The sequence below is a fragment of the Leptidea sinapis genome, chromosome Z (assembly GCF_905404315.1).
Source record: "Leptidea sinapis chromosome Z, ilLepSina1.1, whole genome shotgun sequence".
Taxonomy (NCBI): Eukaryota; Metazoa; Arthropoda; class Insecta; order Lepidoptera; family Pieridae; genus Leptidea; species Leptidea sinapis.
This window is the reverse complement of record NC_066312.1, coordinates 34,525,149-34,537,802: the sequence shown is the minus strand read 5'-3', so window position 1 is coordinate 34,537,802 and position 12,654 is coordinate 34,525,149. Positions and strand designations below refer to the sequence as shown.

The following is a 12,654-nucleotide window of genomic DNA, read 5'->3' as shown; positions in this document are numbered from 1 at the left end:
GTATGACCAACCACACCTTTCTTCATTCAGATAACATCTGTGCACTCAAATTGTTATTTTTCAGTTTGAAGGGATTTCAAGCCTGTGTAATTATTGACCCAGGATCTTCATCAAGATGACGAAGAAAATCGCGATTCTTTCGAACGGTTATGTTTTGTATTATAGCAGATGATGCTGGTTCGCTCCAGGTACTGAACTGACTGATTGTCGATTCCCAGTACTGATACCAATTTTCATGAAAAAATCTACAGAAATATAATCATACTAGTAGTTATTATGGACGAAATATCTTTCTGGAAATTATTCTCATATAATTGTAATTACGTTTGATAGTGCCTTGAAACAACATTCTGTTCTTCGCCTTTCTTCTTTAACCTGTAACAATAATTTCATTAATTTTATCAAGGTTTCTGCCAAAGTAAATTTGACATAGCACAATAGGCATAGAACGGACATGATAACAGATTTTGGTTTTCTCTTCTATAATGTCTTAACAGTACACATCTTATATTACCGAAAAATGTCTATTATAGCTTTAAAATCAACTGGAACGCAAATTAGTTCTGTCGATTTAATTTTAGCTACGCGGGAAATCGCTCGTAGGTTACACGGTAGCTCTTATTTATTAATTAAAGGAAAACCTACAGCTAATAATACATTATATGTATTACAGAATATAATAAATAAATAAATAGCTAATTAACGGTTTCACATATTGAAACAGAGAGAAAAAGAAACATAAAGTAATGTGTGTGTGTCCGTGTGATCCAAACAATGAAATATTAAATTAATTACACACATTATTTTTACTTAATGAAGTATACACAAATTAACAAAACAAAGAGAAGAATTAGTATATAAACCAAGTGAAATAATTTTATTTTCATGAAGAACTTCTGGCTATGCAATTGCTTAGCCATACGAACAGCCATTAACAACATCAAACGAGTCTTCAGCTCTAGAGGTGAAGTTTATGTAAAGGAATTGTTTGTAATATGTGGATATTATGGGAGATATATGGGGAGAATAAAACTGGATAGGAATGCAGGTATTTAGAGTATTTTTTTAATAAGGATAGGACAATCAACTGCACCAGAAGCGATATTGACCTCCAAAAGAAAGTAAGATCAGCAATCTCACTTGTTTTAAGTAGTGGAGGAAGATGATGACGCTTAAATAGACTTTCTCAGTGGATTTATAATTTTGTTGATAGCGATAGCATAGGTACTTTAAGATTATTTTTTTAATATTCTCTATTCTACGAATATGACAGTGTTAATGAGGATTCCACACTTGGGCACAATATTCAAGATAACTTTTTATTAGGGCACAGTAAAGTATTTTGAAAGTCTTATCGCGAGTGAAATTGCTGGAATTTCTCATAATATAACGAAACCTAGCATTTTTGACGCTCGTTGTATGATTAGAGCAATGTGTTTATCAAAGTTTAATTTACTGTCGTGTAGAACACCTAGATCACGTACACATGAGTTTTTTGCCAGAAGCTGACCTTCAATTTGATAATTGAATTGAATTATATTTGTTTGGTAAATGATAAAGCAAAACATTTAGAAGGATTAAGGTCCAGTCTGTTGCTAGCACAATATTCTTCAAGTCCATTGAGATCAGCTTGAAGACTTACATCAGAACGAGAAGATAGCACGGAAAAAATTTTTAAATCATCGGCAAAGCGGAGAAAATGAGATGAGTATGTGTTATGAAAGACATGTATTAATTATGCTCTTTTGTATCACGCCCAGAAATAATTGATATCGCATCATAACAGAACTTTATGCAGAACGTTGCCAGTTACTGAGCCGTCACGTCATTATTTCTGATTGGTGTTTCATTTAATTCCTCTGATATGCCAACACTTCCTGCGCACCCGCAGAAATACAATAGTCGAGGTATCATTATGTGGTTTATGTTACGGGTTGTTAGATAAACAAGCTTTGTTATTGTAAGCAAAAAACATGATTTATGATAGATTCTTGCTTTGTCTTAATCTCCGCTCTTTTGGAGTTGTATGAGAAATTGTGACTATTTTGCTAAACGCGTCGATATAAAAATGTTGCAATTGAATTCTTTGTATTATTTTTACTGTGGTGGAGAGGTAATAATACCTTATGATTTGCTTCAAAAAAAAATTTTTTTTTTCTAAATAAAGATTTCACAAGTTAATGTTTCCGTTGTATGCTAAACAAAAATGGCCGCCGCCAGCTACAGCCAAATAATTACTAATATATTTTGTCTTCAATAGCTTTTCGCTTTGTTTTATGGCTCTTAGAACCAAGAGTAATTAAAAATGCACCCAGTAAAAATTCTCTCTGGTTCTTTTGTCTATGGATAGACGTAGATATTTGCAGTTTTTTGACGGCTGTCTTGCCGTGTCCACAGGGACACGGTAGCATAGGACTGTAGAAATTAATCTGAATATTTCCTTTTGATAAATCCAGATATAGATAATTATTTAAAAAAATCATTAAATTCATTGAATGCACTTATTATTTGATACATTTATACTGTTTATCGTACCCGCTGTGTTTGAATTGTTTTATTTTTATCATCATAAGAAAATAGTAATAAGAAAACATTTTACTAAATAACAAAGACTGATATAACTTTAGTTTATATATACTTTAGTATTTATATATAGAAAAAATCTGTCATTTCTATTCGTTCTTTGCACCGCACAGTGACATCGAGTCATTAAGGCATTTTACGAGTGGTCGACAATTGAGGACGACATAACAAGGTCACTCTATTGTATTCATATAACGCCTCTGTTAAATAAGTTTACGATGAAATATAGTTTTGTTTATATATTTTTATTTTATTATATTACTAACACCGAAAATGGGACGAATTGTGAGACTTGGTGAAAATGGGGGTCGATTGGGGGTTACATTATAATAAATACATTTTTAGACAAGACAATGTATGTCCAGTGTAGTAATTATTATACTTCGTCAATCCATTTATTTAGACAGCATAATTATCGACACTCTAAAATCATCGTAATTTATGTTCTTTATAAAACCTTCAAATAGATTTTTTATAAAATATTGATATTATGTGCTCTCTTTGGATAACACAATATATAAATTTTAATTAAAATTATAGTTTTTTACATAGTTTTCTCAAGTAAAAATGTTTTTGAATAAGCTTTGTTACATAATCTGCCGGATAGTAGAAATCAATCGAAGATTATTATCGTGGCCGAGGAGTGATACGCTTCACCATTGAAAAGATAAAACAGCGTCCATAAAGTCAATATTTGTCAACAAGTAGCAATGTAAAATTTTATTCTGTTCTCACAGTGACAGTTTACACACGAGTAAGGAGAAAAGTGTGCTTACATTGTCTTTAAGCACACTTTTGCTGTTCCACTATCAAATTGAGAGTGAAATGTCCATAGAACGGCCCTCTTTGCGTGCATATGTCAAAAATAAAATTGATTGCACGAGGTATATATTTTAATAGAATGAAATTTTTTAAGATGCAATTTTTAAATCCGATTTGAAATTATTAAAATTGCTGGAGTATAATAGGAACGCCTGAAAAGTTTCGGAGGAAGCCTATACCTGCCAGGGACGTTAACTAAAAATAGATGTAAATATTATATTATTATGTTACTAAGTTAAATAAAGGTTATTACCATAACATCACTTACGATCTCTCAATAATTTCCCAACATAATTATAATGGTCTGGAAGATGTGTCTGTCTCTCTGTGCTTACTTAAATCGGTAATATTAATAAATATCTGGTCAAATAACATTGATGTATACTTATCTGGAAGTCCTTTTAAGGCTTTGGAGCTGTGCCAATGTAAGTAGAAGCCTTCCATCCTGTTAACATTTACTATCATAATTTATATCACTGTGAGAATCTGCGTTATATAAATGAGGCTTTAATATAAGAACTACAAATACAGTTATATGGTTTACTTTATAACGTTCATTACACAAATAAAACGGAAAACAAAATTTTATGAACGATGCTTTGATCGTTCACCGTTCAACGGTTGGCTCAGTTGGAGAGAGCGCTCGCACGGAACGCGAGAGGTAGGGGGTTCGAGTCCCGCGTCGTTCATAAAATTTAGTTTTCAGTTTTATTTGTGCAATGAATTCCAGATTCAAATTAAGAAAATAATGCTGGACTAGTAACATTTTCAGCATTTTGTTACGCCCTGGAAAGTTGTTGAAAAAAATTACTTTTCTTACAACTTTTCTTGTTCTCATGTGACCACACGAAACAACAATTTTATATTTTAAAAATCTACTTCACTTTTCTAATTTGAATTAAAAGTGTAAGTTTAAAAGAGTAGCAATAACTGTATTGCCTCTTCTTATCATTAAATTCTCTTTTTGGAAGTGGTTTGACATTCTTAAGTGTCATTTTATCTCTCTCTCTCTCTCTCCCTATTCTAAATTTATAATTTTATTATTTATTTATTTAAATTCATATCCACTCAGCCTTTTGGCTTACATAAAAGTAAAGTTCACGTTTACTAAGTACATATAAAGTGTTTTAATATACCAAATCAAAACAAATTCACTTTACTCATGTAGGTGAAGAAAATAACACTTATGAACGTCAAAAGTTGTCATTTATTTTTACATTTACCACCACATCGGAAAAGGTTGAGCTCATTAACAGCAATCACCATTAACAGGTTTATCGTTTTACAAAAACATAAGCATTATTGAGTACAGTAGATGCATCCTGTAGCATCATTTCACGAGCATGACGCATGGACCAGCTATCGCCGCCCTTGACCATATTTTGGGAATGGAACGACCCGGCCACGTCGTGCCACAAGCAGTGGCATTTAAGCGTATATACGTCTTCAGTTTAGTATGATAAAAAAATTGTCATCAAAAATATATTGTAAATATAAATATAATCGGACCAACTAAAGTCAATTTTCTATATGTATATGGACAGTATTGTAATATCATTGACTTCCAAAGGTTGATAATAAATATTCGGAACCGAACACATCCCCAAGGAAGCTAATACCGCACGCAACCCATCCCGGATTTCAATCACCCATCGTGATCCAATATTCATCGGATATTCGGTTTGTTGAACAATACAGAATTAATATCAACCCAACTAAAGCAAGGATAAATTCACCAAATGTTTGAAATGGTGTACATAAGATACGACACACACTGTCTCTTAATACCCAATTCAATCAATAATCTTATAAAATATGAGTATGGCTTGTACCAGTTTTATTCTGTCAGTCATCAAGTGGTGATTTTGCTTCCCCGGGGGAAATATAGGGAAGTCCGAGGCCCAAATGTGTCGAAAGAGGCGACTTAGGATATTTACCAATGGGAGGCTTCTTTGCACAGGATGCCGGCTAGATTATGGGTACCACAACAGTGACTATTTCTGCCGTGAAGCAGTAATGTGTTTTGGTATGAGGGGCTAGTTAAATTACTGAGGTAGCTAGTTAAATTACTGGGCAATGAGACTTAACATCTTAGGTCACGAGCGAGCGCTATTGTATTGCCGCTCAGAAATTCTGAGTTTTTTTAAGAATCCTGAGCGGCTCTGCATTATAACGGGCAGGGTGTATCAAATATCATTAACCGAACGTCCTGTTCATCTAGTCCCTTAATTTCATAAAAAAAGATACTTTACAGATTGAATAGAAAATGGTACATACATTGTACATCTATACATATTAATAAAATTGGAGTGTCTGTTTGTAATATTGAAATAACCGCTTTTTACTACATGTATATATACGGTACATTCACCAAAATAACATTTTTTACAATTTTTGTCTGTCTGTTTGTTCCAGCTAATCTCTGAAATGACTGGACCGATTTTGACGGGACATTTATTGGCAGGTAGCTGTTATAAAAAGGAGTAACTTATGCTACGTTTATTTTAGAAAAAATCTTATATTTTAGAAGAATAAAGAAATGTTGTAATGTCCAAGAAATGGTCTAACTCTAAAAATAATTTATATGGCAAAACAACGTTTGCCGGCTCAAGTAGGACTACTAATATTATAAATATGAAAGTTTGTATGTCTGGATGTATGTTTGAACTTCTTTAAAGCAAAATCTACTGAATAGATTTTGATGAAACTTTACAATAATATAGCTTACACACCAGAATAACAAATAGGCTATAATTTATGAAACACAAAATACAACTAGCGCCATCTCTTATCAACTAGCAAGGAAAAGATCAATACAATTTATATGGCAAAACAACGTTTGCCGTCAGCTAGTTATATATAAAACTCTTTGTGGTGATACTGCAATACGACTGTAACTTCGATGAAAAGTGTGAATAGGTCTTAAAGAATCTGATCTCTTACAGTGATCACAATGTAACAATATATTCTCTATACCCGTCTCTTATAAAGTTATATCGCATTATGTACCTACTTTAGAGATTCAATAGAATGGACATTGTACATTAATGACGTCATTTGAAGTCAGAAGACGCTGAGTCAAGCCATAATGATAGTAGGGTTGTTGTAATGGGAAAATTATACAATTTTCATAAAGCTCAGACACACTTTTTTGGCTCGGTTATGATTTGAGATGTAAATCAGATGTCGTTTGATATTTCGAGTCGGATTTTTTCAGTTAATATTGACAGCATTAACAGTACGACTTGTCATATTATTTTAATTCGAGTTTGTAATTTGTTTGTTTTCCTATGTAAGTATAAGCAGCACATCGTCCCAGAAAATTTAAAAAACAACTGTGTTCGAAACTCATAAGACTTTTTAAAAACGTTTATATGGTAAACGTTAGTATAAATCACTATATAGTCCAATCAAATATCCAAAATTTTGTCATGAATGTTTATGTTTAAGAATAGAAAATTTCCGAGAGTTAAGCCCTGATTTTTTGGGTTTATTTTACTAAAAATGTTTAGACGGAGCTGCAATGACATTTAAGCTGTGCCTACTGCACTGCTGGTTGTCGTGTCCGAGTTTAAAAAAAATCTCAGCTAATATTTCTTTTTAAAGTCTTAACTAAGAAGCGCAATTGCATTGCCGCATAGATTTTTGAGTTTCTTGATTAAACTCCTAAGAAAAAGAGTCAGGTCGAATCACTTAATATTAGGTAAAGATCGTGCTGGTCTTATATTAATATCTGATCAAAATATGTGATCAATGATGTAACATTGAGCGTGAATGATCACTTATTAACAGATGACCCTCCGTTGATGACAAAATCGTCATAATGTCAAATTTAATACACCTTAAATTCCCTTTACTTCATCTATAAATTGTTAAGTAAGTGCTCTAAAGGGCTCGCTATAATTGGCATCCATCTAGTCATTTGGGTAAATAGTGGAGGAAGAGCGGTGAAGGGTGAATAATAAATTAACTAAAAGAGGAAATTATCATTTTCACCAAAATTATGCGTAATATTAAATTACGCATTAATGAATTTAAATCAAATTGAACGTTATTTGATCGATTGCTATGATCATTTCCTTATAAGAAATGAAACGCAGATATATAACTGCAAAAGATTTATTATAAAAATTCAAACCCGGTGATTACGTTCCTTTGATTTTTATTTCGACTATAGGTCGAAATAAAAATCGGCGAAAAAAAAGTAGGCTGGGGAGTCTTACAATGATACCCCAATACGTGCAATACGTATTTCACGGTCCTTAGATTAATATATAATATAGAGATAATGGTATTCCAGAGACATCAAACCTGCTATCCCTGCTTTTATTTATTTATTCATGAACCGCTAGCAGAAATGCAAATAATATGATACGACTATAGTATAAGCGAGCAGCAACCAAGGCGTCGCATTAGGTTTATAGGCATTTTTTTTAGTAATCGTGTTTTCGAAACTGCAATAACTTTGTTAGATAAATGAAGATATGCATGTAAAAAACTGGTTTGTAAGTATTTGTAGAAGTATTTTGTGTGCATTTAAAAAATATAAGAACTTTTAAGTCTAAAGCGTCTTAGGATACATTTAGTCTTATGGGCTAAATATCTATATATATAAAAATGAATTGCTGTTCGTTAGTCTCGCTAAAACTCGAGAACGGCTGGACCGATTTGGCTAATTTAGGTCTTGAATTATTTGTGGAATTCCAGAAAAGGTTTAAAAGGTGAATAAATATGAAAATTTTCGGAATTAAATAAAAACAACAACTTTGATTTTCCAATGTGTCCCCCGTCGTTCAGAAATCAAAATGAAAGAATAGTTTGAAATTAATAACTTATTAGAATCTTTATAACTTTCCCAGGAGGTAAAATTAATTTTAGTTACCTATACTTGGTAGATTAACTACAGTTCTTAACTATGATGGCAATACAAGGTTTGTTGGGTCAGCTAGTTAAATAAAGCCTTTAAATAAAGACAAATCATACAAAAGGTTATAATTTGTGTAATAAGTTCAACATCAAATATTTTTATTCAAAGCTGGTTATGATATCACTGACAGTCAAAAACTACTACCCATTCAAAAAAGTAAGTATCAGATAAAAAAAATTGTTACAATGTAATATCGTGCCTGTAAATTACTTAACAGTCTGAGGGGGATCGCTCCATTCCCACTGTGGTACTTATCAATAAAAAAAAAGTGTGTGCGTGTAATCTTTATGCGCGCATGAAGTTAAACTTAATAATAATTAACTATAGAAATAATTAACAGACGCATTAATAAATAACATTAAATTGACATTAAATAAAGCCGTGTCACCAACTAAGCACTCACGTATTAATAATTTTGACGATATAACTTCATCTTTTGAGCAAAGTTGTCATTTTATTTACCTGAAATAAAAAATGCCTTTATTAATATATAATTTAATCAATAATATTTTATCAAGTGAGATTTTATATATGAGTTATATTTTGATATTAATATTCATCAGAATTTAAACACTTACACTTTTTACAGGTCAGGTCATTATCAGGTTCTTGATTTTCTCTTTTATTCTTACTTATTGATGAAAGAGTAAGATGTTCCTGGGATTTCGCCATTTTATTTGACTGATTATTATTTTCATTCAATATTCTATTTATAATTCAGTAATATCATTCGCACATTTTAAAATTAACACTGATTAATAAATTAATTGATTATAATAAATTGAAGGTTATATTATTATTAGCACATATCAATATGACGTTGTTATTGGATATTAACAAATATGGCTGTATGGGCTCGAACCCTTTGTCTATCCTAATAATGGAAACGAAAAACAAAAACCGAGAATAAATTAACGAATGTCAGAAAAGAGTTTTTTTTTGGCGGGAACGAGTGAACGAAGGAAGGCGCGCTTATACAAAAAAAAATTGTTTAAATTATTGTTCATAGTGCATATATTTTTCATACTTGTAAATTGTTTATCCTGGTTTATAAATATTCGATTTTTGTATATATAAATTGTTAAGTGCGCTTCCCCATTGCCATGGGGAAGCGTACAGGTAAAAGGCCGAAGAACGGCCAGAGCGACGCAGAACCAGCAGACGAACTTCCCCTATCCGAATCCTCGGTATCTGACGCGGAGGTGACTGAACGTCTCATTGTAAGAAGAAAGGATAAAGAGAAGTATACCCCTTATAGAGCGACAAATTATTATAGGTTATACGACGAAAATTCAAATAAGAAGGAATTTATTGTATTTCTCAATCGCAAGCAGGGTGAAGTCAAAATATCAGACAAGGACAGGTTGGGTCTGTCAAATGGAATCAGGAGGCATTGCGTATCGGGTGTGTTGCACCTGAGGTCCGTTAATGCTTTTAAAGTTGGTGTTACCTTTGACCTGCCTAACAATGCGAATGTATTTTTAAAAAATGAAAAGTTACTTAGCGAGTTGGAGATGGTTGCCTCAATTCCGGCTTCTGAAACGGAGGTCACTGGAGTTCTTACTTCTGTTCCCACTGATTACTCCAACAAAAAAATTCATCAATTAATTGCATCGAGTAAAAAAGTTATTGCTGTGAGAAGGTTCATGCGGCGAGTAAAGGACCCACAGGGTGTTCTCTCCTTTGTTCCAACGCAAACTGTTGCAGTCACATTTGCATCAACGTTGTTACCTGAGTATGTAACACTTGATCACTGGAGGCATGAGGTTAATGTATATGTACCCCCTATTAAACAGTGTCTACGCTGTATGAAATTTGGCCATATTGCTAAATTTTGTAGAAACAATGAAGTTTGTTCCATATGTTCTGACAATCACAATTTTAAAATGTGTCCAAAAACTTTAACAAAATGTGCCAACTGTGGTGGAGATCACATAGCTATCTCATCTACCTGTCCTCTGAAAAAACAAAAAATTGAAGAAAACAAAGTGAAGTCCCGTAGTGTTAGATACTCAGATCTCTTCAATGAATCTGCTTTCCCTCAATTAAACTCAAAGTATATTGACACACACCTGAGCAATCTTATAAAATCTGACAAATTTATGAACCTCTTGGTTGAAGCAGTTTTACAAATTTGTACAAATAAAGATAAGTTAACTATAAATTCAAATAGTATTAAGGAAATTCTGAATAACACTTTTAGAAAAAAGACATCTAGTTAATTGTTATTATGGATACATTGAATATAGTGCAGTGGAACGCTCAAAGTATTATTAGTAATAGGCTTATTTTTACAAGGTTTTTATATGAAAATCATATCCATATTGCTATAATTTCGGAAACTTGGTTAAAACCACATCAGTATTTTTTAATAAAAGGCTATAACACAATAAGGAATGATTGTGGTAATAAACACAATGGTGTAGCAATTTTTATTCATAATAATATCACATTTTCTAACATAAATACATATTTTGATAGTGCTCTACAAAATGTTTGCATTAAAATTAAAATTAATAACAAAGAACTGAGTATTGTGAGTTTTTAGAGTCCTTCCAATTCAAATCCTCCATTTAATAAAAACAATTTAAACAGTTTAATTAAGTCCATTCCAGAGCCAATGATATTTGCAGGTGATTTCAATGCTCATCACATGTTGTGGGGATGTGTTGATACATTGCCTCGAGGTAAAGATGTTTTAGAGGTTATAGATGAGAATGGTCTTGTTATTCTGAATAATGGTCAAGCTACCACAATAGGATCTCCATCTTGGCGTCCTAATGCTCTTGACTTGACTTTGGTAACCCCATCTTTGGCTCTTTTATGTGACTGGTCAGTTATTGACAGTCCTCTGGGCAGTAGTTATCATCTCCCTGTAATAATAAAAATGGCAGTAAGTAGTGATAGTATTAGTTTGCAAAACACATTATGTAATAATCTACATTTGCCCACTCACCCTAATTATAAGCAGGTGAATTGGAATATGTATAGTAACTTAGTTGTTTCTTATTTGGATGATGTTAAATTTGACACTTTATCTTCAATAGATGCTTTTAATTCCTTTTGTAATATTTTACTTTCTGCTGCCAAGCAGTCAATCCCTAGCTGTCTGTTTTCCAAAAGTTCTAATAGTAATAATGTTACTAGTTCTTGTTCACAAAAATCTTTTAAATATCCTTGGTTGCCTTGGTGGAATCAGAGGTGTACAGAAGCAGTTTTAAATGCTAAAAATGGTTACATTAATTTTAAAAACAACTCCACTGATGAAAATTATGTGGAGTTTAAGAGATTGCAGGCTTTAAAAAAACTTATCTTAAAAAGTGAAAGAAGAAATAGCTGGATAGGCTTGTGCAATTCATTTAATCGTTGTACTCCTTTGTCTTCAATTTGGAAATACATGCGCAAATTTAACAAAACTTACATTCCTGACAGTGTGTTGAATGATAGTTGGATTCCAGATTTTCTACAAAAGTATACTTCTGACTTTGTATCAAATGAGTTAACTAACTATGTAAATGTTGTTAATGATAGTAATAAATATTTGATAGAGCCTTTTTCTTTACAAGAACTAAAATCCGCTTTATTTACTAGAAGAGATACATCTTTCGGTCTTGATACCATTCCATATATTTTACTCAAAAAACTTAATTGCCACAGTCTCAACATCTTTTTAAATAATCTTAATCGCCTATGGAAGGAGAATACTATTCCTGCAGAATGGAAAACAGACTGTTTAATCCCAGTTTTAAAGCCAGACAAAAATAAAATGTTACCTGACTCTTATAGACCTATAGCTCTCACGTCTTGTGTTGGGAAGATATTTGAGCAGCTTCTAAAACAACGTCTCGAGTTCTTTATAGAACAAAATTGTCTTTTGCCTAATAATCAGTTTGGTTTTCGCAAAGGTCGGTCTTCTAGGGAGAGTATAGCGCAGTTACAGCTTGATGCGCATCAATGTTTAGCAAGTAATCAATATCTTTTGTCTGTATTTTTTGACATCTCAGGTGCCTTCAATAGTGTAAATATTGCCGTGCTTTGTGACGAGTTATCAATGTTAGGGATACCAGGTAAAATAATAAATTGGATGCAATCCTTTTTGACTGACAGAAAAGTATATGTAAAATTTAATAAACATTTGTATGGACCACGACTTTCTTCTCTAGGTGTTTGTCAGGGGGGAATATTGTCTCCTTTAATTTTTATTATGTACATAAGACGATTGAACCTTATTTTGGGGCCAAATATAGTAAACCTACAGTAAGCAGATGACTTAGTCGTCTATGTATCGGGAGTTGATCTGATTAATTTAGCCGCTACTATTA

The 12,654-nt window shown here is 32.4% G+C and overlaps 1 long non-coding RNA gene across 1 annotated transcript; it reads right to left on the bottom strand.

The window, feature by feature from the left end:
- Positions 1-10,732: 10,732 nt before the first annotated feature.
- Positions 10,733-12,317, bottom strand: LOC126979186 (uncharacterized). Its single transcript, XR_007732763.1, has 3 exons — positions 12,106-12,317; positions 11,289-11,556; positions 10,733-11,205 (listed from the first exon to the last, which is right to left on the bottom strand). It is a non-coding gene; the product is annotated as an uncharacterized LOC126979186 (long non-coding RNA).
- Positions 12,318-12,654: the final 337 nt, after the last annotated feature.